The sequence below is a fragment of the Nansenia antarctica genome (assembly GCF_963989245.1).
Source record: "Nansenia antarctica genome assembly, chromosome: 18".
In the NCBI taxonomy this organism is placed as follows: domain Eukaryota; kingdom Metazoa; phylum Chordata; class Actinopteri; order Argentiniformes; family Microstomatidae; genus Nansenia; species Nansenia antarctica.
The window spans coordinates 16,845,416-16,872,082 of NC_137691.1; positions in this window are offsets into that span (position 1 = coordinate 16,845,416).

A 26,667-nucleotide genomic window follows, 5' to 3' on the forward strand; every position below is an offset into this window, starting at 1 on the left:
CTACTGCTCCCAGTGTGGGCAGAGTTTCAGTCAGGCAGGAAACCTAAAGACACACCAGAGAATACACACAGGAGAGAAAACGACTGGGAAAATAAACAGGTAATAACGGATATAGGGCCCTATTATGCACTTCATAAGTCTTAAGCAATAAGACGAGGCGGTAGATCTAAACTTAAGACGTGGAGGCGTGGTCAAGGCCACTTTGCTATTATGCGTGCGGTAGTGGGCGCCTAAAACCCGGCGCTAAGCAAAGAAATTAGTCATGGGTGTGTTTTGGGCGTCTTCTCAATCAACCCAATCAGCGTGCCAGGTGCCATTCCCTTTAAGAACCGGCTGCGTTGAGTCATTAGCGCTATGCTATTATGGAAGTCCTAAGAAGGAGGTCAGCGCGCTTCTCTGCAGAAGAAAGTAACAAGCTCGTGCATGATTATTTTCTGAATAAACACAGCAATACCTCCGCTTGTGAGTTGAGAAGTATTACAGAGGGGTCGCTGGAAGACTGCAGGAATGACAGATGTTGATGTCATTATATTACGTACGGCATGCTCGTACTGTATGTGCACAGTATGCGGAGGCAACATACTGTACAGCGCTGGCCTCTCCCTTCTGAAATAAAGCATTTATACTGTGACCGTAATTGACGTCTTGCCGTGGAGCCACGTGCGTGTTCATGTGTGCCCACATGCATGCGCAAACCGCGGAGGCGCGCTCGTGTTTCAAAACGTGCATGAAGTCTAAACTTAAGAACTTTTCAAACCACTTCTTAGCGCTAGGAGCAAAGTCAGATCGCATAATAGCAGGGGCGCCTAGTGCACTTCATTAACATATGAACACTCCCACAATGAGTAATATATGCACGGGAGTATTACGTCTTATGTGTGGGCGCCTATCGACACCTGCATAATAGCAGTAGCGCGTATGAAGCGCATAATAAGGGTGGCGGTAGGTCTTAACCTGGCGGTGCGTCTTAATTAAGACTTAAGACGGCAAGTTAAGAAGTGCATAATAGGGCCCCTAGAGTTCACAGGAGACAAACGAGGGAGCGAGACGACTAACCACATAGGATCGGATTGGTCAACCGTCAGACGGCAGGTTGCGGGGCCTTTTATCCAGGTCTCTCCTCCGGAGATTGTAGACACCTGCTGGAGCCGGCGCAGCTGTCTCCGATCGCGCCTGATTGGTCTCACCGAGCGGCGCCGAGGTGGAAGCGAGTGGAGCCGAAGCGGGACCGAGCGGCGCCGAGGTGGAAGCGAGTGGAGCCGAAGCGGGATCCACAACACAAACGGTGTTGAGGTTTAGGCCCTGTCCACACCTATACGTTTTTTTGATAAACGTTTTTCGTATATACAAATATTACCGTCCACACCAGCATGTTTATAAACAATGTCTGTGTCCACATGCATATGCATGAACGCAATATAAACGCTGTCATTGAGCATTCCACACCAGTAGTCGGCGATATAATATTATCCTCAGCCCCGCTGACCAATCAGACGCCTCTGTCTCTCAATGTTCTCGATCATTAACTGTGCATTTATCTGTGAACAGGTTAAAAGTCCAGTTAACAGTGAAAGAACTAGAAGCACTTTGTTCACATCCATTTTCCTCGCTTGTGTAGCCTCGACCACCGTTGCCTGTTGTAAACATAGTAGTTACTGGTGGCAGGATATGACGTTGGAGGGAACAGCAAACAGCTGCAGTGCGCATGATCATAGAAATCTACGCGCATGATGACGTGACGAATACGAAAAACTCTGTCTATCTCGTCCACACGTCAAAAATATACGGCAAATATACAGCGTTTTTAAACATCTTCACTCTGGCAGGCGTTTTTAAACATCTTCGTTTTCAGAGGGCAAAAACTCGTTTGCGTCTGGACGAACCCCCCAAAACGAATATAAAAATCCACGTTTATCAAAAAAACGTATAGGTGTGTACAGGGCCTTAAACTGCAATGAAAACGGTCCTTTTTTGTTGTTGTTGCTGTTCTGTGACTGCTGTAGATATGAGAGGGATGGTTGCTTCCAGTGCTGCTGACGCCCCCTGCTGGAGAGAAAGTGAATTTCAGTCACTGTTGTGCGAAAAATACTAACGCGTACTCAATGAAATCAATGTGTGTACCTGTACTGTTGCAACACGGCACTAATAGAGAGACAGGGAGATCCATCAGTTACACTCACTAATAGAGAGATGGGGAGATCCATCAGCTACATTGTAACGGTCCAGAGATTTGACCTTTTCTTGCTGTACCTTCAGTTGGGTTTGGGTTTGACTCCTACCCCAGGACACCACTCTCAGATATGTTCTTAAGATATAGATCCTGTTATATACGGAGACAGGTTTATGACTGCCATAAAACCATAAAGTAGTCGGAGCACGGAGCTTCTGATAGTGCGTCTTTATTTCCACTCGGTACTTCAATACAAAGACAACAACCCCGTTTCCCAACATGCATTGCACTTCCAGCTACGGCAAACAGCACAGACCAAAATACATAACATCTCCTCCCCCCTTAGAACAGAGGCCCTCCCCCAACAATTACAACTGAACTTTAAACTTCAAATCTTAAGGCACAAGAACAACAATATACTGTATAGTTATATCGTTTCAAACAGTCTGTTTTCCAAACACAAACCTAACTACGAGATGAGGGTAGACTACCTCATCCCGTGACCATACCCATGGGAATTATTCTGTCCCAGTTGTTTGGGTGGTCTTAAACTTAGAGTCTATAAGTTCAGGCGTTCTGGAGGACGACGATCTCTTCCCGGGTAACGCTGCTCAACAGAATGTTCAGTCTTACTGTCTCTGTGAGGGGACTCTGGAACAACCGCAGGTGTAGGAACATCCATCATCGCCCCTTGTAATGGGAATTCAGGCACGGAAGTCTCCCCATCGGTTTCAGGTGCACCTGGAGGTGGTGACGGTGGGCGATGGGGTGCTCTGAACTCTGACTCGTCCGGGACATCCACCGAAGGTTGGTCTCTGGGCGATCCTGCCAGAAGTTGATCGACGTGTCTTTTCCACACTAGTCCGGCAGCAGTTTGGACAGTGTAGGAGACGGGACCAGACCGCTTGACGATGGTAGCAGGAACCCACTTGGGTCCAGTACTGTAATTTCTGACCAGTACTGACTCATCTGGAGAGAAGGCTCTTTCTTTAGCCCGCAGCATCCTTTGTTGGATCTGCTTCTCCTGCTGATGCTGAACTACATCTTTCACTGTTGTCGGCTTTAAGAGGTCGAAGTTGGTTCGTAGATCTCTTTTGAACATCAGGGCAGCGGGTGAAACTTTAGTAGTGGCATGTGGCGTGTTGCGATAGTTTAACAGGAATCTATGCAATCTCTGATGTAGTGTTCCTTTGCCTTGAGATGTCTTTAGTGCTTTCTTCAAGGTCTGAACAAACCTTTCAGCCAAGCCGTTGGTCGCAGGATGGAACGGTGCCGATCGGATGTGTTGGATGCCATTTGCTTGTAGGAATGTAGTCATTTCTTGTGACACCAGTTGTGGTCCATTATCAGAAACCAGCTGAAGGGAAGACCCGAAACGGCTGAAGATCTCTCCAAGCTTTTCAATGGTTTTTGCAGTAGTGGTGGATTTCATAATGGCCACCTCCGGCCACTTGCTATGTGCGTCCACACACACCAGGAGCATTCGGCCCTCTACAGGCCCTGCAAAATCAATGTGTACTCGCTGCCAGGGTTCTTCGGGAAACTCCCAGGGATGCAGAGGAGCTAGTTGTGGGGTATTCCTAACTTCTTGGCATGAGGAACAGGTTTTGGCCGTATTCTCGATCTCCCTGTCGACTCCTGGCCACCAGAAGTAACTTCTTGCTATCTCTTTCATCCTAACTATCCCACTGTGACCTGCATGGAGCTGTTGCAGAATGAGCTTGCGTAATGACGGCGGAATAACCACCCTCCTCCCCCAAAGTAAACAACCCGCTTGCATCGACAGTTCGGCTCTCCTGGAGAGATATGGTTGAACACTGGGGTCGCCGCTGCCTGATCTACCCCTCATCACAACGTCCATCACCACTGACAAGACAGGGTCAGTGCGAGTGGCTCTCCTCACCTGAGCAGCTGAAACTGGTGCATCATCCACCTGGCTGAAGTAAAAGATGTCTGCAGCACGCGGCTCCGGCCTAGTGACAGGAAGTGGTAACCTAGAGAGTGCATCCGCGTTGCAGTGAAGGTCAGCCTTGCGATACTTGATATCATACGAGTGTGCTGACAACAGTAATGCCCACCGTTGCATGCGACTCGCTGCGAGTGAAGGTATCCCAGTGTGTGGCCCTAGGATGGTCGTGAGGGGTCGGTGGTCAGTCAGAAGTTCGAATCGCCTCCCATACAGGTACTGATGGAACTTGCGAACACCATAGACGATGCTCAATGCTTCCCGCTCTATCTGAGCATAGTTAGCCTCCGCTTTGTTCAATGTTCGTGATGCAAATGCTATAGGCCTCTCTCCTCCGCCTGGCATTAAGTGGGAAATGACGGCCCCCACCCCATATGGAGACGCATCGCAGGCCAACTGAATGGGAAGTGAGGGATCAAAGTGGGTCAGTGCCCCTGATGTCACTAACGTCTCTTTTGCTCTCTGAAAAGCCTCCTGGCAGGCGTCACTCCATTTCCATGTTTTGCCCTTACAAAGCAGGTCGTGCAACGGCTTGAGCATGGATGACAAGTTCGGTATGAAACGGCCATAATAATTTAGTAAGCCCAAAAACGAACGTAACTGGCTCACATTATCTGGAGGCGGGGCGTCCACGATGGCCTGAATCTTGGATGGGGCAGTGTGTAACCCTTTAGCATCAATCACATGTCCCAGATACTCAACAGATAGTTGAAAGAACTCACACTTGTCTTTGCGAACCCTGAGCCCGTAATCCTGCAGCCTCTGAAGAGCTGCATCCAAATTGCAAAGGTGTTCCTCATCCGTAGCTCCTGTGCACAGGATATCGTCCAGGTAGCACTGCACTCCAGGGAGACCATGTAGGATTTGATCCATGGCCCGTTGGAAATGCGCAGGAGCCGACGTGATTCCGAAAGGGAGCCGGCAATATCTGAAAAGCCCCTTCTGTGTGGTTACTGTGAGCAGTTCCTTAGAATCTTCATGAACGTGCATCTGCAGGTAGGCTTGGTTAAGGTCTATCTTGCTAAACTTTTGTCCATTACTCAGGCCTGCAAACAAATCGTCAATGTGGGGAAGAGGATACTGTTCTGCTGACAGCACCGGGTTCAGTGTCACTTTGAAATCTCCACAGATGCGAATTTCTCCAGTCTTCTTGGGTACGGGTACTATGGGCGTGGCCCATTCGCTGATAGCTATTGGTTCCAAGACCCCGTTCTTAACCAGGGCATCCAATTCATCTTCTACTTTTGATCGGATAGCATACGGCACCGACCTGGCCTTCATGAACTTTGGTGTTGCTTCAGGCTTAACGCTTAGTCTGACGGTGATGCCTTTCATGCTGCCTAATTCGTTCCGGAAGATCTCTTCATGTTTCTTCAAGATAGCAGCTAAGTTGGTGGTAGTTTGTGATACCATTTTCACTGTGTGCCAGTTCAGCTTCATTTTCTCTAGCCACACCCGTCCTAGGATGGCCGGGTAGTCACCTCTAACAATGTAGATGGGGAGTTTCTTTACTTTGTTGTTACTCTGGACCATGACATCTGTCATTCCTGCCATGGGTACAGGTTCTCCCAGATAGGTTTTGAACCTAGTGTCAGAAGGTCGCAGTGGTAGGTGTCTCAAGACTTGTTTGTAATAAACCCCATCTGAGATGATGGATGCTTTTGAGCCAGTGTCAATTTGCATACTCACTGGATGCCCCTCCAACATGGGCTTGACCCAATAACCCTCTGAGTCTCCATCGACTTTCATTATCCTCAGTGTATGCACCTCCATCACTTGCTCTCCCTCCGAAGAATCACTGGACACTGTCTCTTTTTGTCTCACGGTGTGAACTTGTGTTTTCTTCCTGTTTTTCCAAGGTTCCTGTCTGCCGGCAGACTTCGAGGTTTTCTCCATGGTTCTTCTGCCTTGACAGGCACGCTCTATGTGGCCCCTTTTTCCACAACTGCGACAGTCCATATCTTTACACCAGCAAGTCGTGGCTTGATGTCCCGTTCTGCCACAACGGAAACATGGCCCTTGTCCACTCTGCTTCTCTGTCTGGACGGCATGCACTCTGCCTGTTGAGTGTAGCTGTTGAGCCTCCTTTGAGGCCATCTCCATGGAGACACTGATGTTAATGGCTTTCTGTAATGTCAAGTCACTCTCAGTCAGCAGTTTCTTCTGTGCTGCTTCATTTCTTAGGCCACATACTAGTCTGTCTCTTAATGTGTCATTTAGCACTTGCCCAAATTCACAATGTTCAGACAATTTTCTCAGTGCTGCAACAAACATCGTAACAGATTCACCTTCCTCTTGATCACGTCGGTGAAATCTGAACCTTTCTGCGATTAGTAATGGTTTGGGTGAATAGTGTTGTGTCAGGACATCCACTATGTCTTGATAGGTCTTGGTCCCTGGCTTGTTAGGCTGTAGTAGGTCACGCAACAGATTAAAAGTCTTTGGACCCATTACTGACAGAAACGTGGCTACCCTTTTTTCATCAGGAATGTCATTAGCTGATAGGAAATAATCAAAACGCTCAGAGTATGCGCTCCATTGTTCCACATGTTCATCAAAAGGGCCAATATTTCCAATAACTCCAGCCATCTTCCTTGTAGGCTCCTGGTTATCAGTATTACCTTCTGACAATTCCTCTTCAGTTGACAGGTCCTCTTCAGCTGACAATTCCCCTCCAGCAGACATCCGTGTCAATCACAACCGACGCTGGGCACGACGTGCGGTGCAAACTAGCTGCATTAGCTTCACACTGCTAACAAGAACACAGCCACGTCCTAATTAACTCAACTCCACACACATACCGTTCGCGTGAGTTAAAACCACCTCGTCGCCAATTTGTTATATACGGAGACAGGTTTATGACTGCCATAAAACCATAAAGTAGTCGGAGCACGGAGCTTCTGATAGTGCGTCTTTATTTCCACTCGGTACTTCAATACAAAGACAACAACCCCGTTTCCCAACATGCATTGCACTTCCAGCTACGGCAAACAGCACAGACCAAAATACATAACAGATCCTATCACTTCTCAGTTTTCTATTAGAACAGCTTATTTTCTGGACATACGCCTGGACGTACTCCAACACTGTTCCTCCCCCACATTTGTTAGATTGGCCTCTAGCCTGCGTGTACAGATTGTTTAATGATGTGTTTTTTTTAAATGTGATTTTCTTATTTTTGATGTTATGAAAGTTTAAAGGTTGAAGAGCCTCAATGTAACAAACAATAGTTTTAACATAACTTACTTTTACTCATAGTTAGTTTGTAGTCTCAGTGTTATGTTTGTATTTCTGTTCAGTTCAGCTGTGTACGTGTTTTTGTAGTCCACTAAATCTAGGACTACAATTCCCCAAATATCTAGCCATTAGGTGACATATTTGACACGTGTGTTGTGTGCTAATAAAGTGATGTTGTTTGAGTCTTTTATACTCCTGCATTCACTTGTCACTGCTTTATGTCAATAAGATAAGAGCAACCACAAACAAAATCATATCCATGGAGCAAAACGGTGGGATGGCACAAAAAAACTGAAAAAATACACAGATACATAGCTTAGAGACAGAAATGTTGTTATGTTTTGATATGTTTATTGTGTTTGGGACAAATACAAATCAAATCAAATCCCAAATGTCCAGAAGTGCTAACCTGTTGTCTTCCTTGTTGTGTTATTAGTAGCAGATGCTGTCTGCTGGGGAAGTGACCCCTCAGCCCCCCTCAGAACTGAGCCAGAGCTTTGCTTTGGGTCTCGCTCCTCTTGCTCCTCTACCAGCTTCTAGAACAGCCGTGCCTTTTTACCTCCTAAATGACCCCCTCTTTACAATGCTAACCTGCTACTTTCACACAACCACCACTAGTTGGCCGCTTGTAAACTAGCCTGCCTCCTACACAGAAAAACTGCAAAATAGCTTTATACTAGCTTATCCTGATGTGATTTTGAAAATGTAAGGATACTGGGTGGTAGAACGCACATATCTCGGACAAGTCATGAAAGGAGGGTCCTGAAATGTGATTGTCGTATATTTCTGTAGTATGTATGATCTATGTATGAATATGTAGTATGTTTTGAACACACACACATACCAGGGCATGCGGGGACATGATGCCCTCTAACGGTGAGGGTTCTATGGCAACCAGATGACCAACAGAGACCTTTGGGGGTTGGGCAGGGACACACATGCACGCTGGCCCCTCCCCTCTGGAGCGGAACGGGGAGAGGGAGAGAGAGAGCGCTCTCTTCCCACCCGAGGTCCATGGGGAACGCATGTAATGTATAAATCTGCCTGTAACTGATTAAATTGTCTTAAACTAACTGTTCTTTGATTCATAACCAATAAGAATACACGACAGTAATGGCGAGCTAGCCAGGAGATAATATAACTTAATTTACAGTATTTTGCAAACTTCAATCTAACGAAGAAGGTAGATTTTCTGCAGAGATCTCTCTCTAGTCGATTGGTGTGTTTAAAATAGACTGTAAATCTCAGATAAGTTATAGTCAAAAGAATCTGTGTAACGGTAATCTTGTTGGAATAGAAGCAAACTTTTCATAATCTTTGATGGGTGGGTGGTGAGAGCCGGACTTTGAAGCCCGTTTTTTGTAAAATATAGTGTTTGATGGTAAGGTATGTGATTTGGTTGTACGGTATTGGAATATCGTGTGTGTCTGTGTAAAATTCGGTGAGGTTGTGTTTATGTGTTGGAGTGTGGGTGGACTGGGTAGTCTGTTTTATATTGTAGCAGTGGAGAACATGTGAGGCTCTTTTGTCTGTTTGAAGGGACGCCATTGTGTGGGCGGCCATTTGCAGTGTACTGTCAGCAGAGCGTAGACGCCATTTGTGTTGTCCTGTGTAAGCGGAGCGATAACACGCACGCTCGGGCACGCGCGCAGACGCGCAGGACACACACAGAGACCTTCTAGAGGAACAGTGAAAAACATATGAGATAAATAATAGTTAAACTGGATTGAAAGATAATCTTGATATTGCTGTGTCGTGAAAAGTAATCGTTTATGAAAACAAGTTGTGTTAAAGAGATTGTTTTAAAGCAGGCTACAAACACGCGGTGGTTTCTCAAGGACAAAAGGGTTGTTAAATTGAGCCGCCTGCTTTCTGCCTCTGGCCTTTAGGCTTCGGACACGTAGGGGGGTTGCGTGTGATTGTTGCATTACATAGACTATAGTATTTTAGATAGAGATATAGTGAATTGATCAGCGGGGTATTTTAAATAGTTTAGAGTTACGGTTAAAACATTCATAGCCTCCATTTTACATGGAAGAGTTGGCGCATGCGCAATCGATGCGCGTTAGCCGGAGCACAGCTCCATCTGCTGGTCAAAATACGACAAGACATTTTTAAAACATTGGCTCTCTGTAAATTGATGAAATACAACCCTCCTTCATTGATGATGTTTGTAGAGGATTGTTAGATATTACTTTAATTAATTTAATTAATTACTAATTGATTGAATTAATTATTCAGATCATTTCATTTTCTGTTTCACAGAACTTTGATCAATTGTTTTGTGATAATCTAATAATAACCATTTCTTTGTGTCGATAATAGCTAATTGACTTTACAGGTTTGCATCAATGAAGTGTCAATGAATAATTCTAACTAATCATTCATTCCTTTCATTTAACAGTTGATTTATTTACAGGTTGTAATTAATATTTGTAATTTACATATTTTATTTTAGTTAGGTCATTTCCACAGTGTTTGATTAAGGAATAGCAGAATAGTACATATTTGATAGTTGAGCAGTAAAAGGGTTTTTGTGGATCGGTGAATACTTAGGTGTTGATCAGCCTTTGTGATTTAATAATTGTGTTGACCAGAACTGTAATTAGTATTGAATGAGTAATTAAGTGACACATTCATAAACAATTAGGAAACACATTTAAGTATAAAGTACTTACACAGAGATTAGATTTAAGTTAATACTGCACTGACATACACAAGAGGCAAATCTGTTATTCTGAGTTGCAGGGTTTTGTGGGGACGGTTAATACAGTTATATTGGACTAGCATTTGTTTAGCAAACAAGACAATAGGAAGGTGGGTTGTAAGAAGCGTACACCTTATCTAATATAGAATATTGTCAGCATATTGAGCAAGTAGAATGGGGTCGAATTCCACGAAGCTGTTAAAAGATATTAGTGAACATCGTGGAATGTTGGCTACGTTATCCCCTATGGCTGTAGTGGAAAAAATGAATCCTCTTGTTAGGGAAATTAGCAAAATGTCTACGAAATGGAATAGCCGTTGGGCATACATTGAACAGCCGTGGCCGAAAGAGGGCAGCCTTAATTTACAATTAATTGCAACATTGGAGATACTTATCAATGGGCACAAAGCACATCAAAGAGGAAAGATTAGATCAGAGAAACGCAAGTTAGAGTTAGCTATTTTAGATCTATTTAAGGTAGAGGGACAGAAAATAGCTCAGATGGAACCGGAAAAGAAAAAAGAATTGGCCAGAACACTGGAACAGAAACTGAACATTTCATCCCCAGACCTGTGTCCTGCCCCCAGTCCCCCTCCATATGCTAAGGCACTGGAGGATCATTCCCAGAAGAAGAAGAAGGAGCCAAGGGGAAAAGGGGACGACAGGAGTGACGAGGAAGATGACAGCGAAGATGGCAGTGAAGACTCAAGTGATGACGACAATGCAGATGGAGGCTACAACGCGCAGGTCAGGAAGATGATAGCCACAGCCGAAAGGAAAGGTGGGAGAAGACGCCCGGAGAAAGAGGGAGATTGTCACCGAATGTCATCAAATACATTAAAGAACTGTCCAGTGCTGATTCGGGGTAACAAGATGGAATATCATCCGTGGCATCATACAGATTTGTCTGAAGTGATCGAGAAACTCCCAGTTCTTCAAGAGGGAGGACATTCGTGGACGCGAGAGGTCGACGTGATACTGACAGGAACGCAGGCCGCGATGGGAGACCTGAAAAGACTCTTAGCTTTTATTGCAGGATTGGATACAATGCAGGAAATATTGATGAAGGCAGGACTTCATAGATATATCAATACATCAGTTTATGATCCAGAGCTCTTCGCAGCAAACAGAGGCAGGCTGTGGAAAGCAATCAGAGAGACCTACCCTACTCACATTCACCCAGACAATATCATTGTGAAGCCACTGGGGGGGGATGAGAATCCCAGGGGTTATGTTGCCCGTATGCACTCTCAATGGAGAAGTGTGACAGGGAAAGACGCTGAAGATAACCCCTTAGAAAAATCCATAATCAGGGAAAAAATACAAGAAGGGCTTCCTACCCCAGTTAAGGATAAGCTAGCAGAAGTGGTGGGGCTACGACACATGAACAAAGCTGTTTATATAGACCACGTAGCTCATCAAGTTGAGTTATATCGAAAGAACATTCAGATACAGAAGGCACGAGACGAAGAATCCCTCAGAATATTGACTCATTTGCAATTGACTGAAAGCGAGAGGAACATAGAGGGAGTGCAGGCTTTAGCCCCACAGCAACAGCCACCTGGAGTGCAGACTGCTACTTACCAGTTCTACTCACAGGGGCCACAAGGGGGGTATCCTGCTACTTACCAGTCCTACCCACAGGGGCCACAAGGGGGGTATCCATACCCACAAGGGCCACCAGGGGTGCAAGCGGTTCCATACCAGATGTACACACAGCCTGGCCAAGGACCACCACCAGGGGGATGGACAGCAGCAGGGAAGGAGATGCTAGAACCATGCCAATGCGACCAGAATGGACATCTAGCCTGTGCCTGCTGCAACAGGCCCCAGGGGGGCGCAGGGGGGAGCCAAGGAGGAGGATATTGGCCCCCTACTACACCTGCTCCAGGAGTGATGAACCCTTACGGAGGCCCAGCATCTGGCCTATAGGGGTGCCCGGAAGATCCGAGTGGGAGGTGCCAGCTGGTGGTGACACAGAAGCCTGAAGACGCCACGCACCTTCCTATGTCTAGAGAATATGTGAAGACAATCGGATTTGAGGGAATTAAACAGCTGATTCCTACAACTGAGCTTGTAGACTTAGAGTACAAGGGACAGAGAGCAACTCTGTCAACACTTGTGTCAGAACACACGCCAACAGGGCTGCTAGGGAGAGATGCTCTATGCCAATTGAACTGTACAGTAAAATGCACACCTGACGGCTGTCAGGTGACGGTGCCATCCGGTGTTCAGATTCCATCGACAGCCAGAGTGATTAAGCATAGAACAGACCTACAAGCTTTGCCTTTAAAGGGAGCTGATATAGAATATTGGGTTGATGGGTCTTGTTACGGGGTAGGAGAAACGTTGTGCGCTGGGTATTCCTTAGTTAAAGCACAGAATTCAAAGTTTATTGTAGAACAGGCTGAGGCAGTTCCTCAGCCTTGCTCGGCTCAGTTGGCTGAATTGATTGCCCTCACAGAAGCATGCAACTTGGGAACCGGACGGAGAGTGACAGTGTACACCGACTCTGCCTATGCACATAATGTTTGTCATTTTAATGGAGCTGTATGGAGGGGGCGGGGTTTTAAGAGAACTGATGGTACGCCTATACAGCATCACGCACAGATCATGAAGCTGTTACAAGCCATGATGAAGCCAAAGGAATTAGCCATAGTGAAGTGTGCCGCACACAGGTCTGACTCATCACATGTCACACAAGGTAACAGGGCTGCAGAAGATGCAGCCAAAGTCATTACAGGAGCAGACAAGGCAGGTAAAGGTCTTCTGGTCACACATGAAAAACAGTTACAGGGCATGGTCACACTTGAGGATTTATTGATGTTACAGAGTAGAGTAACTACGTTAGACAAGAACGTTTGGCTAGCAAGGGGGGCAAGTCAGGATGACACAGGTCTATGGAGGAATCATGAGGGGTTGGTTGTAGCACCCTCAGATTTATTAGGCATGTTAATACAGGAAGCTCATGGATTAGCACATGTGGCTAGGGGGGAGGTAAGACGCAAGATCACCAAGAAATATGGGTTTTGGAGTCCATATTTGATGGAACAGATTGACCATGCTTTAGGTCAATGTGGGGTCTGTTGGAGAAACAACATCAGAGTGGGTACACCAGTGGTGTCTGGGCATATCCCTACCCCAATAGGGCCACGGGTGGTGGACAGGGGGGTGGATGTACAGAGTAGGCAGGATGTTGTGCCAACAGGTGCCGAGGTCCCCAGAGAACCTGAGAAGGAGGAGCTACGAGGAGATGCTGTGGTGTTGCCAGAGCCAGTGGCAATGCCAGTGTTACAGCCAGTGACATTACCGGCAGTGCCTGAAACCGAGGGGACAGCGGAAAGCTGTCCAGATGCCAATGAACCAGAAACCAACGAAGCAGAGAGTGTTGACAGTCTGGAGGTCCAGCCTGGGGGTGTCCAAAGCCTGGACACCTGTGCTACTGGGGATGCTGGCGAGTGCCTGCACCATGCTTCAGATGATGCTGAGGGCGACTCCCCAGACCTTGATCAGCGTGGGAGGGGACCAGGCGGCTGCCTGAACCTCAATGACACTGACGGACGACGACCAGTTAGGAAAAGATTAAAGACTATGAATAGGGTAGTGAAGCAGCAGATCAAAGGGAACGACGGGAATGGACAGCAGATGATAGCATGGCTGGAAACGGTCTTAGGGGCATGGGAAACTTATTTTGCTAAGATAGGAGCACCTATTATAGCAGACATGATTTTTGACTTTCTTAGGAGGCAGGGCCTCATTGACTGTTTTTGGAAAATCAGTCACTCAGTCCACGTTAATGAACTTTTCAGAAGACTAGTCCTCACCTGAGGTGAAGATCTATGCATTAATGCATTCCCTTTGTCCTATGCTTACTGTTGGAGAATTATGTGTTATGATAACTGAATGTCATTATTTGTGTATTGTTTGTTTGTTTCTATATCGTGTGATTGAGGTCAGTTGAGAAGTGATGTGGTGGTTATACAAAGCTAGGAGAGAGGTTCTGTTCCTAGCGCAACGAAAATGGAAAGCTCCTGACTATGAAAGTGTTATCAATCTGAGACAGCGGTAAAGGCTGTTCTCCAACTGGGTACAAGTGCTAGTAACCTCTGACCCTGACGCTTCAAGGACAAAGAAAACATCGGTCGTTGGAAGTTTCTGTATTGATTTGTGCATGATGAACTGTGTTTAGTTTAATTGTGATTGTTATTTTCAAAATTCTTTTTATTATTGGTTGTTTTTTATTTTTTGTTTATGATATCTTTGGTTCCTAATACTGGTCCTGGGTTGGTCTGTGTTATTGTGCTTCTTGTGTTGTGTGTTGGTGTAGTTTTTCTGTCTGTTGTTGTTTATTTTTTAATTTTTAATTTTATTTTAAAAAAAAAAATTTTGGGGATGTTTTGTGGAGTTTTGTGTTTTTGTTTTTGTTTTATGGTAGTTTAGTTTCGGAACACCCTCTGGGTGGTCCGAGGGGGGATGTGTCGTATATTTCTGTAGTATGTATGATCTATGTATGAATATGTAGTATGTTTTGAACACACACACATACCAGGGCATGCGGGGACATGATGCCCTCTAACGGTGAGGGTTCTATGGCAACCAGATGACCAACAGAGACCTTTGGGGGTTGGGCAGGGACACACATGCACGCTGGCCCCTCCCCTCTGGAGCGGAACGGGGAGAGGGAGAGAGAGAGCGCTCTCTTCCCACCCGAGGTCCATGGGGAACGCATGTAATGTATAAATCTGCCTGTAACTGATTAAATTGTCTTAAACTAACTGTTCTTTGATTCATAACCAATAAGAATACACGACATGATCAAAGTGCAAAGATATCACATTTTTCTTTCCTCACAGGGGGGTCATGACCCCTCATGGCTGTTCTAGTGTTAATAACCTGAGGAGACTTAGTTTCATCACATTGTGTGTCCTTAGGGGTCAATTCTTGTGAGCCTAGCAACTCACGTGTGTCTTTATTAGTGGTTAATTAGTAGAATTGACATGACAAGACACAGCTGTGTGTCACCCCTCATGGCTGAAACTCACTTGATCCATATTCTACAAGTGTTGCTGAGTACAGTGGTAGTAATCATGTTTATAGCCTTGGAAATATGTTGGTGTACAGTCCATTATGGGTTCCCTATGCAATCTAGAGGTGGCACTTTTAACTGTTGGGACGCAGGAAAGGACCAAGAATACTTTGTATCACACCCCTCAAGGTTGAAACTCACTTGATTCATGTCCACTTGATTCATATCCACTTGATTCATATTGACTTGATTAATATCCACTTGATTCATATTCAATTGATTCATATCCACTTGATTCATATTGACTTGATTCATATCCACTTGATTCATATTGACTTGATTCATATCCACTTGATTCATATCCACTTGATTCATATTGACTTGATTCATATCTACTTGATTCATATCCACTTGATTCATATTGACTTGATTCATATCCACTTGATTCATATCCACTTGATTCATATCCACTTGATTCATATTGACTTGATTCATATCCACTTGATTCATATTGACTTGATTCATATCCACTTGATTCATATCCACTTGATTCATATCCACTTGATTCATATCCACTTGATTCATATTGACTTGATTCATATCCACTTGATTCATATTGACTTGATTCATAAACACTTGATTCATAAACACTTGATTCATATCGACTTGATTCATATTGACTTGATTCATAAACACTTGATTCATATTACTCAGTACTCAGAAACACTTCTAGAATATGAGTCAAGTGATTTTCAAACTTGAGGGGTGTCATATGAAGTATTCTAACACATATTCTAACATGATTACTACAACCATGTTTAGCCTTGGAAGATTATAGGTTTACAATCCATGATATGTCCCCTATGCAGTGCAGCAGTCTTTCATCATGGTCATTAGGATACTAGAAGAATTATAAACCCTTCAAAGCACAAATAATAGAGTCATAGAGTAGGATTACATCTGTATTGACATGTTTATTTCCAGATGTAGTAGCATATAATTTGGGTGACTTCATCCATATGTAGTATTATTTCTAAATGCTTAAACAAGTTTAACGTGGGCGCTTTTAAGTGGGCGGAGTTCCAGAACACAGCTCCGGAAGGACCCGGCGATGACGTCATCAAAAGACGACACCGTGTTGATAACAACTTTCATTCTAGTCCGTCGAGGCAGCTCGCTTGTGGGAATGAGATGTGATTTCTGGATGATAAGACGTCCGACAGGGCCGTTTGGAGCAGCGCCGGTATCTCCACATTGGTGAAAACGCAGAAATGTAAGTAATAATAATAATAATAATAATTCATTAGATTTATATAGCGCTTTTCCGAGGCTCAAAGACGCTGACAATATGGGAAAAACGGACAACACAGAAACAACAAGCAACAGATAACATGAGCACATAGAACACAGAGTTAACGAACGGGGAAGGGGAGGTTGTATGTCCATGGGGGGAGGGGGGTGGCAGGGTTAGGGGAGATGGTTAGGGGTAGGGGAGGTTGTAACTTGTATGCATGTCCAGGGGGGGCGGGGGTGGCAGGGATGGGGGAGATGGCTAGGGGTAGGGGAGGCTGTAGGCATGGGAGAACAGGTAGGTTTTGAGGTGGGATTTAAAAGTGAGGAGTGAGGGTGAGTCTCTGAGTGGTTGAGGGAGAGAGTTCCAGAGGCGGGGTGCAGCTCGTGAAAAGGCACGGTGACCGAAGCCTTTGAGTTTTGAGGGTGGGACAGTGAGGGGAGCAATGGATGAGGATCGGAGGGTACGGGTAGGGCGGTGGGGGAGAAGGAGGTCAGTCAGGTAAGGGGGGGGCAGGCTATGGAGGGCTTTGTATGTGAGGATGAGGACTTTGAATTGTATACGTTCTTTAATGGGGAGCCAGTGGAGAGAGTGGAGGACAGGAGTGATGTGGTCACGGCAGGGTTTGACGCTTACCTTTTCCCCAGGTAGCACTGTGCTACCATGTCAAAAAATGTAGTAGCACACCAAGAATTTCAGTAGCACAATGAAAATTGCGCAATTTTCGTATGACGACAACAAATTATCATAATCATAACATATCAGAATTATCATAACCGGCTCTTGGCCGTAATAAAAATGGAGACTCACACAATGTAAAGGGGAAGTAAGAATATTCATTTATTAATAAATGATTCATGAATAAATAAATAATTAAGCCCAGGCTTTCATATAAAATTCATAAATTCTGAGCAATTAAATGCAAAGTCTGTCTGTGGTCCAGCAGTCTTGATAATCTGGTCGCCTGGCCCGCTTAGAGCTATCAAGCCATCTTTCAACCGCTGGACTTGGATCAAACTGCTCAAGCGGAGGCCCCTCCAAACTGATTCGCATTAGGTCTTCTGTGGTAGAAACGGCCAGCCTACTTCTGGTTGCACTTTTAATGCGGTTCTGGGCTGAAAACCCCCTCTCACATTGGGCAGCCGAGATTGGGAGCACCAACATAATTTGGACCAGTTCCAGTATGTTCTAAGGGGAGAACAATTTTCATTTTTAATTTAACCCTCACCTCTCACTATTCAAAAACAACATACATACAATAAACATGAATGTGTTTAAGTGTAGGGCTATCTGGATCTACTTTGCCTTACTTGGTAGTCTTTCTTATAGGGGTCCTTTTTGAGGAGAACCTCCCACAGCTCAGCATAGCTTTTGTCGCTGAAGTTCTCGCTTACGAGTACTTTCAGCCCTTCCCATTCCTGTTGCAGGGCAGGAATATCACACCCCGCTCTGAAGGATAGAAGAGAGCAATTGGGTTAGCACATATGCAACTAGTGTCTCACGTCTGTCAATGCAATGTCTTAAAATGCATTCTTACCCTGTCAGAGGCTCATGGAAATGCCTTGCCAGATCTGCAACGCTCTCATTTCCATAAGTGAGTAGGCTGGCTTGGTCTTTTGGCCAGGCATCAGGGTTGAAGACTTTGAAAGAGTCCAGCGTACTTGACGCCCTCATCTGACACCAAACTACCAAACCTAAAAAATAAGATTTATTGCGATGTCAACACAATCGATTTGTGATTTACCTTGGTGTGATGCTTTTAAAAACAAAAGAGAGCACAGAGCTCCTTTAGTGTTTGTTGCCCATACCTCGCTTTGATAGCATCCATGCTGATGTCAATGGCAGCATCCACATGTCGCTTCAGCTGTGGATGTGTGAGGCCGTTCATGTTCCCCTTCAGGGTCATTCCCTTCAAAAGACACACACACACACACACACACAAAATCTTGGTTGTGACCATAGCAGTATTTCATCCTCAAACTCTCTCAACCCTGCATAATCCTCAAGATGATCAATGTTAAACCCTGACATCACAAACACTGACTTATCCTAAACTAACCTGGAATCTCATCTCATTTCCCTGCTGCTGTACGAATGTGGCCAGGATTCTCTCAAACAAGCCACCTTCCTTTGGCTGTGTCTTGAGTGCCTGAAGCTTGGTTAACGTTTTTCTTATTTCTGAAGTGGCTGTGGGGAGGATTAAACTGTTCCTCTGCAGTGTGTGGCTGAGGCTGGCTAGCAGGCCAAACAGGTCACAGAGAAAGTGGCAGAATACACAGAAAAGTGTAGTCTCCATTTCCTTCTTTATCTGTTGAGTAGTTGAGTAAATGGATACGATAAAAAATGGTTAGCTGTTGAAAATAAACTTAACCATCTAACAACTTGATGACAGTAGGGTTTGCGTTTTTAACCTATTCTTTAAAGCCTAACTTTAGTTTATTTATTCATAGTGGTCAACACAAGAAAACTGACCTTTTTGGCCCGTCCTTGCACTTCCACAGAAGTGGACTGTGAGGCTGCCAGATGCTCCATATGTTGGAGAACCACAGAGTATTGATCAGGATCACTGGCAAGGTCCTTCCCCTCTCCATACTGCAGGAATACCTTCAGCGCCCGGTGAATGTGGGGGATCCACCGAGTTCCCTTAATAATAATAATTATTATTAAGTGTTTTACATGGTAAAACATCTGAATCATGTCCATAACAAAACAACATTCCAGATAAGTATTAAACACAACACCTTGACACTGCTGGGATTGTGGACATCCACTCCAAGCTCCTGTCCAAGAGCACAGAGCTCTCGTTTAGATTTTCCACTGTAGTGGTAGGTCTTCCAGATGAGGTGCAGGAGATCATAGACTATCGACACCTTTGGCTCTGTCTTCTGTAGAGTGAGTATGGCAAGCTCCTAGGGCTGTCCCAAACGACTATTTTTCTAACGATTAATCTAACGAATATTTTGTCGATTATTCGGTTAGTCTAGCGACTAATTTAACGATTAGTCTAACGATTATTTTTTTGCTGTTCGATTAATGTATCACTTAATTTTCCACAAATAAATGTCAAAAACTTCTCTTATCAACATTTCAGTATTTTATTCAATTATTCTTGCACTGCAGGGCAATATTCCACACAACAAAAAAGATCCTCTCTTTCTTACAGTCCAACATAAAATATAATATTATAAAATATAAAAGTTAACTTCAAGTAAAAGGAAAAGTGCAAGGAATGCAGTAAATTCTGTAAAAAAGTAAAATTCTAACCGGAATACCGTATACTCTCAGTAACAATCTTTAACAATAACAATCTCAACATAAAATATAATATAATAAAATATAAAAGTTAACTTCAAGTAAAAGGAAAAGTGCAAGTAATGCAGTAAATTCTGTAAAAAAGTAAAATTCTAACCGGAATACTGTATACCTCTCAGTAACAATTTTTAACAATAACAATCTCAATAACAAACATAACATTCTCCCCCTCTCTCTGCTCTCCCCCTCCCCCCTTAGCTCTCTCCCTTCTCCCCCCTCCACCTTAGGCATTACTGTGGAGGAATTTGAGCATGTCCACATGCTTAGAGGTCAGGCTTGCTCTTTTTTTTTGAAACGATGTTCCCAGCAGCTGAAAAGAGCCTTTCAGACGGAGTGGACGTTGCAGGGACAGACAGGTAGGACTTGGCCAGCATAGCCAGGGAGGGGAACCGTGCTGCGTTTTCCTTCCACCAGTGTAGGGGGCTCTTATCCCTTGAAACGTTTTGTTCTCCAAAATAAACTAACACCTCATTCCTCACAATGTCAGTGTCGGTGTCACTGTCCTCGCTGTTTCTTTCCTGGGCATTGTCTTCCTCATTGCTGTGCTGCTCCTCTGAGTCTGAGCCTAGCAATGTGTCCAGCACAGACACTGGCATCTTAGTCCTCTTCTTTGAAGCTTCTGGCTGGGCACTGGCTGAGCCATCCTGCCCCACAGAGAATAGGAAATGTTAGAATAGGTATAGCATAGCATAGAGTACAGCACAGTGTTTTATTTGTACAGTATAGTATAGTGGATAGTGTACATAGCCTTTATTTATATAAATCAGCTCCTTTCCCTTTTTTTTTTTTTTTCTTTCCTAGCACCAGGGGAGCCCCCCCTCCCAAATTTCGTTGTTTGGTACCTGTACTACAGTATATCAATGACAATAAAGATCATTCATTCATTCACTTGCCTGTTGAAGCTGTTCCTTCTCTCTTATTTTGGCTTGAAGTGCAAGAGTCTGAAGTTTGACTTGCACTTTTAGGATATCTTCTGACGACAGGAACTTTAGCTTGCGGAACCTGGGGTCAAGGGCAGCAGCGATGACACACACATTTTGACCATCTTCTCTGAATGTGGCCTCGTCCTTCCACCTTGAAGCTATCTCCTTTGCTGCAGCTGTTTGGAAAGAGTTGATGGGAGCAGACTCGAAGGATGTTTTCTGTGTGGTTTTCAGGAGGCCCTTTACCAGTGGAGGTAGAGCAGAGACTGTGACATAAGCCTCTCCACTCAGGAAGACAGTGGCTTGCTCAAAGGGCTTGAGAACTTGCTCCAGTTCCTCCAGTAGGGTCCATTGGTCATTTTTCAGGTCCAGGTAGTGCTTTCCTCGCTGTGTGACATGATGGTCTGAAAGGGTTGCGGTCACCGGCCACCGTTGCTCCAAGAGGCGACTCACCATGTAGTAAGAACTGTTCCATCTTACAGACACATCCTGGATCAACTTATGTTCAGCTGTGCCCCATTGCTTTTGTTTATCTTTGAGCTTGCTGCTGGCGAGCTCACTCCGCTTGAAGTGTTCTACCAGGCATCTTGCAGCCCCCAGTGCCTTGCTTATCTGGGGGTCCTTCTTCAGGGCGTGGTTGACCACCAGCTGGATTGTATGGCCAGCACATCGATGTGAAGCAACTCCATGCCTCTCTTCCAGGATCCTGAGAGCTGCCACCACATTGGCAGCATTATCATGTACAACAGCCAGGACATCATCACTGAGAGAGAAACCAAACCTCTCTGCTGCCTCTTCCAACCAGCCAGCAATGTTTACCGCTGTGTGGCGCTCCTCAAGCGGCATCGTGGTCAGACTGTATGAAGTCATCTCCCAGTCTTCAGATATAAAGTGGCAGGTGACTCCTAAGTACGCCTCGGTGGCAATACTTGTCCAAGCATCTGTGGTGAGTGTGATTTTTTTATTTTTTATTTCAGATTTCACCCTCTCTATAGTAGCCTCGTATTTCTTCTCCATCAAATTTGTGAAGTGGTGCCTGGAGGGAAGTGTGTACCCTGGGTGAAATGTGTTGATCATCTCACGAAAGCCTTGACCCTCCACAATAGCAACAGGTCTCATGTCCTTGACGATCATCTGTAAGATGCTGTTAGAAAGCTGAGCAGCCATCTGGGGTGTGCATGGAGTTGTGCTCTTTTTGTGGAAAAAGTTTTCCACACTGCTTTGCTTCCTGAAAATAAAAAAAGCACACATTTCTTATCATGTGTAGGCCCCTTAATTTCCACCTCACTGCTATGTTTAGCCAACATGGCCATTTAGAAGTCTGTCCATCACCACAACACATAGCTAGCTAGTAGCTACATGGCTAGCTAACTTTACTCTCGCTGCTATGTTATGAATAGCTAAATTGATGCTAACGTAGCATGCGAGCTACGAGCTAGATAACGTACAGTAGGTGCGAGCACCACAATAACAATAGGCTAGTAAGGCTACCGTAGCTAGCCAGCTACATAGCTAACGTTACTAACACCAGAAGACAAGACATACAAACTGTGGTGAGCTACATTGCTTGTGTGACATTAGCTAGTAGCTATCCATTTTTCACTGATACACGGCCGGAAAAGTGAACAGAAATACAACGCTGACTTACGGTGCTAGCTTGCGGCTGTCTTCACAAAGCGCTCCAGGATGCTTTCGCTTCAAGTGCTCGTTCATTGAGGTCGTACTGCTGTGATAGGACAATTCATTTTTGCACAGTTTACAGACCACCACATTGCCATTGGTTTCTTTTTTTGTAAAGTACTCCCATACTTTGGACGATCGTGGGCGAAGTCTTTTAGCCGCCGGCTCTTCCTCCGTGTTTGCACTGGTCGCAGCCATTTTGTTTTTTACGACTAACCGACGCATTTTACGGCAACCGACGTATTGACGTAGTCGATGACGTCGAATAATCGTAACAGCCCTACAAGCTCCAATCTGTGTAAGAAGCAGACATATTCTTCCAACACAAGAGACTCAAACAAATGTGTTGCCACTTAATTTAAAATGTTTTCAAGGTTAAGAGTATGGAGATTGTAATGCAACTATGAATGGTTGTGTTCATGAGTATTTATTTAAAGTGTAGTATTTATTAAGTGTATAGTATTTATAGTGTACAGTATTTATGTATATGGTAGTGTTATCATAGGCTTATTTATTTAGTGCATAGTATTTATAGTTTACAGTAGGTAGTAATTATTTATGTATAGTGTAGCGTTATGCATTTACACTCACCTGTGTGGCATACAATGGATGGGTATGATGTGAGGCCCTGCCTCTCGCTGAAGAGGGGCTATCACCCCCCCCTGCCTGCCCATGTTCACTGCGGCCCCATCAGCACCAAACGACACACACTTCTGCATCCATGCCGCTCCATCACCTTCACAAACAACTGCAAAGGCAGCCTTTGTGGCCTTCAGAACACCTTTACAGAAAAAAATACAATTAGAAAAACACAATAGTCTCCAAAACCAAATAGACTCATTACAACTTACATAAATTAAGACTATTAAAAAAAAACTTACCAATGGCATGGGCATGTTCGAGGGCTTGTCCCACCAGAAGGTTCACAGGCTTCCCGTTGTCAAGAAGACGTACATATACAATCTCTCACTCTGTGTTCGTGATGTCCATGTCCCCGTCTATCAGTACGGCGAGATAGTGTGCGGAATTGATCTTCACAGCAAGGTCTTCTCTCATGGCATCCGCTATCTGCCCGATCATGTCAGCGCATCGTTTGTCATTACTATAGGTTGGATTTAATTCAACGCCATTTTTCTTGTGAAGGGCGAATAATTTGTGGAATTTAATAAATGGGATCTCTTCTTTTGCCACGTAGTAAGCGATGTTAAACTTTAACTTGAGCTGTCTTTTAATTTCCTCACTGGAGCTAGCCTTCTGGCGTCCAACAGCTTTCTCAAGGGGCTTGTTCTGAGCTGACATGAAAGCTTCCCTGCATTTCACATGTTTGCGAGACAGACCATGTTTTTTCACTGTGTCGCGTTTCAGCTGTGCGTCTCCTGACACAAACACGGTCTTTCCAGCTAACTTCATGTGGGCGACACACCACTTGCAATACATCTTCCCTTCCTTCAGCAACAGCCACGGGAAAGATGTTTGCCACTCGGCACTGTACCTGTAGACCTTTGTCACTTTTGTCAGACCAGACTTCGCGTTGGCAGTGGCACCGCCATTATCACCGCACGGATAATGACCTTCCCCCTCCCCTGACACACTTTCTGACCGGGCGCTCTCATCCTCGCTTTCCCCGTCTCTGTCTTCTTCGTCCCTCTCGTCTCCAGCTGTAATGTTGACTCCACTACCCCCCTCTACCTCCTCTCTGGAACGCTGCTAACATTAGCCTTCTTGCTAAAGTATGCCGTAATCGGATTCATTTTAACAGCGGTCTTTTTCTGACAGGATTTTCAAATGTAAATGCGCGCTTGTTGTGCTTGCGGGTCACGTGTCTGTCACGTGTCTGTTTTCAAAGGATTGCATTGGTTTAGATGCGCTGTGATCTTATTAACGAACATAAGATTGACTGCGCATGACAGTAGTTCCGTTTTTTTTTTCTTTTCGCACTGGTGCGATTGAATGTATTTCCAAGTCGCACAGAAATATATTCACTCGCAAATGCGACCAAAACAGTCGCACTGTCGAACCCTGGGTCACGGGAGCGGGTGTTTGAGAGGAGGCGTGCAGCAGAGTTTTGGACCATCTGGAGTCTATGGAGGGAGCGGGAGATGATGCCGGTGAGTAGGGAGTTGCAGTAGTCGAGGCGGGAGGAGATGAAGGCGTGGATGAGGGATTCAGCAGCGGGGGGGGAGAGGCAGTGTCTGATTTTTGCAATGTTTCGGAGGTGGAAGTAGGATGTCTTGACAATGGAACTGACGTGGGGATCGAATGAGAGGGTGGGGTCCAGAATGAAGCCGAGGTTGCGAGCCAGGGGGGAGGGGGTGATGGTAGTGTCGTCAATGGTGAGTGTGATGGGTCCGGTTTTATTGAGGGTGGATTTGGTGCCGATGAGGATGACTTCGGTCTTTTCACTGTAACACGTGTTCGTAGCCAAGTCTTGCATTGCATTGTTTCTAGTGATGGCGAGATGAAGCTTCATGAACTGTTGAAGCTTTCCATCCAATTGCGTCACACATGGGCCGAAGCTTCGTGTTGCTTCATTTGCTCCACTGCGCCATCAAGTGGACAATAAATGTCTAGCAGGCAGAGTGATAATGACACCGTGGCGTTGGTGTGTGAAGCTTTGAATAGGCTAGGTGCACGATCTCCACTACTTCCTGAAAGGCACCTTGCATGAACATATCCTGTCTCACTCTATTGGTTTAATTGATTAATCAGCTGTGCGGTAAACTGTTGGAACACACAGTGCACAGCTGATTAATCAATTAAACCAATAGAGTGGCCCTATCTGAATAGGTATGTGCACGATGGAAAACGCTCTATTTTATTATTTGTTCTTCAGCTTCTTGATTAGTGTAAATGGGCACAAATATATAAATATATACGTTTGTTAGTTTTACTGTATATAGGTATAATGTATATCTATATATTTGTATCTATATTGGTGAAATTACTGAACAAAATTTGAAATGTATCTGTGACTGTTTGTGCTTCATTTGTTTTCTATACACAGCTCCACCTCACAGCTACTGTTTCTGAACCCAAGTCCACAGAGTTCCTGCTGTGGTTCTTCAGTCCAGAAAAGCACAACGTGGGATCCAAAGATGGTGGCCGTGAAGCTGGAATACTGCAGTCAAACACTGGAAGTCAACGTGGTCGTGAAAGAGGAGGAAGGAGGGGAGGGAGTGGAGGAGAAAGAAGTGATGGTGAAAGAAGAAGTAGAGGAAGAAGGAGGAGAGGATGAAGAGATGGTAGATGTGAAAGAGGAGGAGGAGGTTAGAGGAGAGGAGGAAGAAAAGAAAGATGTGATGGTGAAAGAAGAAGAAGAGGAGGAAGAGATTAAAGATGTGATGGTGAAAGAAGAGGCAAGAGAATATGAAGTTGTGAAAGGAGAGGAAGGAGAAGAAGAAGAGGAAGTGGAGGATGGAGATGTCATGATGAAAGAAGAGCAAGGAGAAGATGGATTGGTGGACACAGATGGTGAGGATGGTGAGTTCATGTTCTGTATTTGGTGAAAGCCAGGCCAGATTAATGAATAGTTCAAAGGGCGCTGGCAGATATTTAACGGTGTATGCAATCAGACATTTATTTTCATTTTTATTTCCCCCACGATTTCCTCCATAGCAGTTGTTGATTCAGTCAAACTAAAGTTGTTACAATTTCTCTAACTTCTATGACTGATCATGGAATTATAACTGTTGAGCAAGACAGTGAGTGACAGTTAAACTAGGTACAACGTGAATACTCTTAAACTGAAACGTTAAACTTGGATTCTGTCTCCGTTCGAGAGAATATGCTTTAAATCAATTGTTAATGATAAAACATTGATACGGTATCCATTTGTTGTAATATCTCTGTAACTCTCTGAACACTTCATGTTCCCACAGCGTGTGCAGACTCCAGAGATGTGGTGTTACTTCTGGCACTGCTGAGTCTATGAAAGCAGCACTTGTTCTCATGTTGTTTCTAATCCTGTATATGTTCCTATTCTTACAGGAGAGAGCTCCAACCCAGACTCAGACATGGAGCCCAGCTCCACCGCATCAGGAAGCCATAAACAACACAGACGGAGGAGGAGGAGCTCAAGACAGAAGAATCACCACTGTTTAGATTGCAGTGAGAGTTTCATTTGTCCAACTCACCTTAAATCACAACCACAGACTCAAGGAGGACAGAAGACTCACTCTTGTCTTCAGTGTGGGAAGAGTTTCAGTCTGGCAGGAAACCTAAAGAGACACCAGAGAATACACACAGGAGAGAAGCCATTCTGCTGCTCCCAGTGTGGGAAGAGTTTCAGTGAGGCAAGAAACCTAAAGAGACATCAGAGAATACACACAGGAGAGAGGCCATATTCCTGCTCCCAG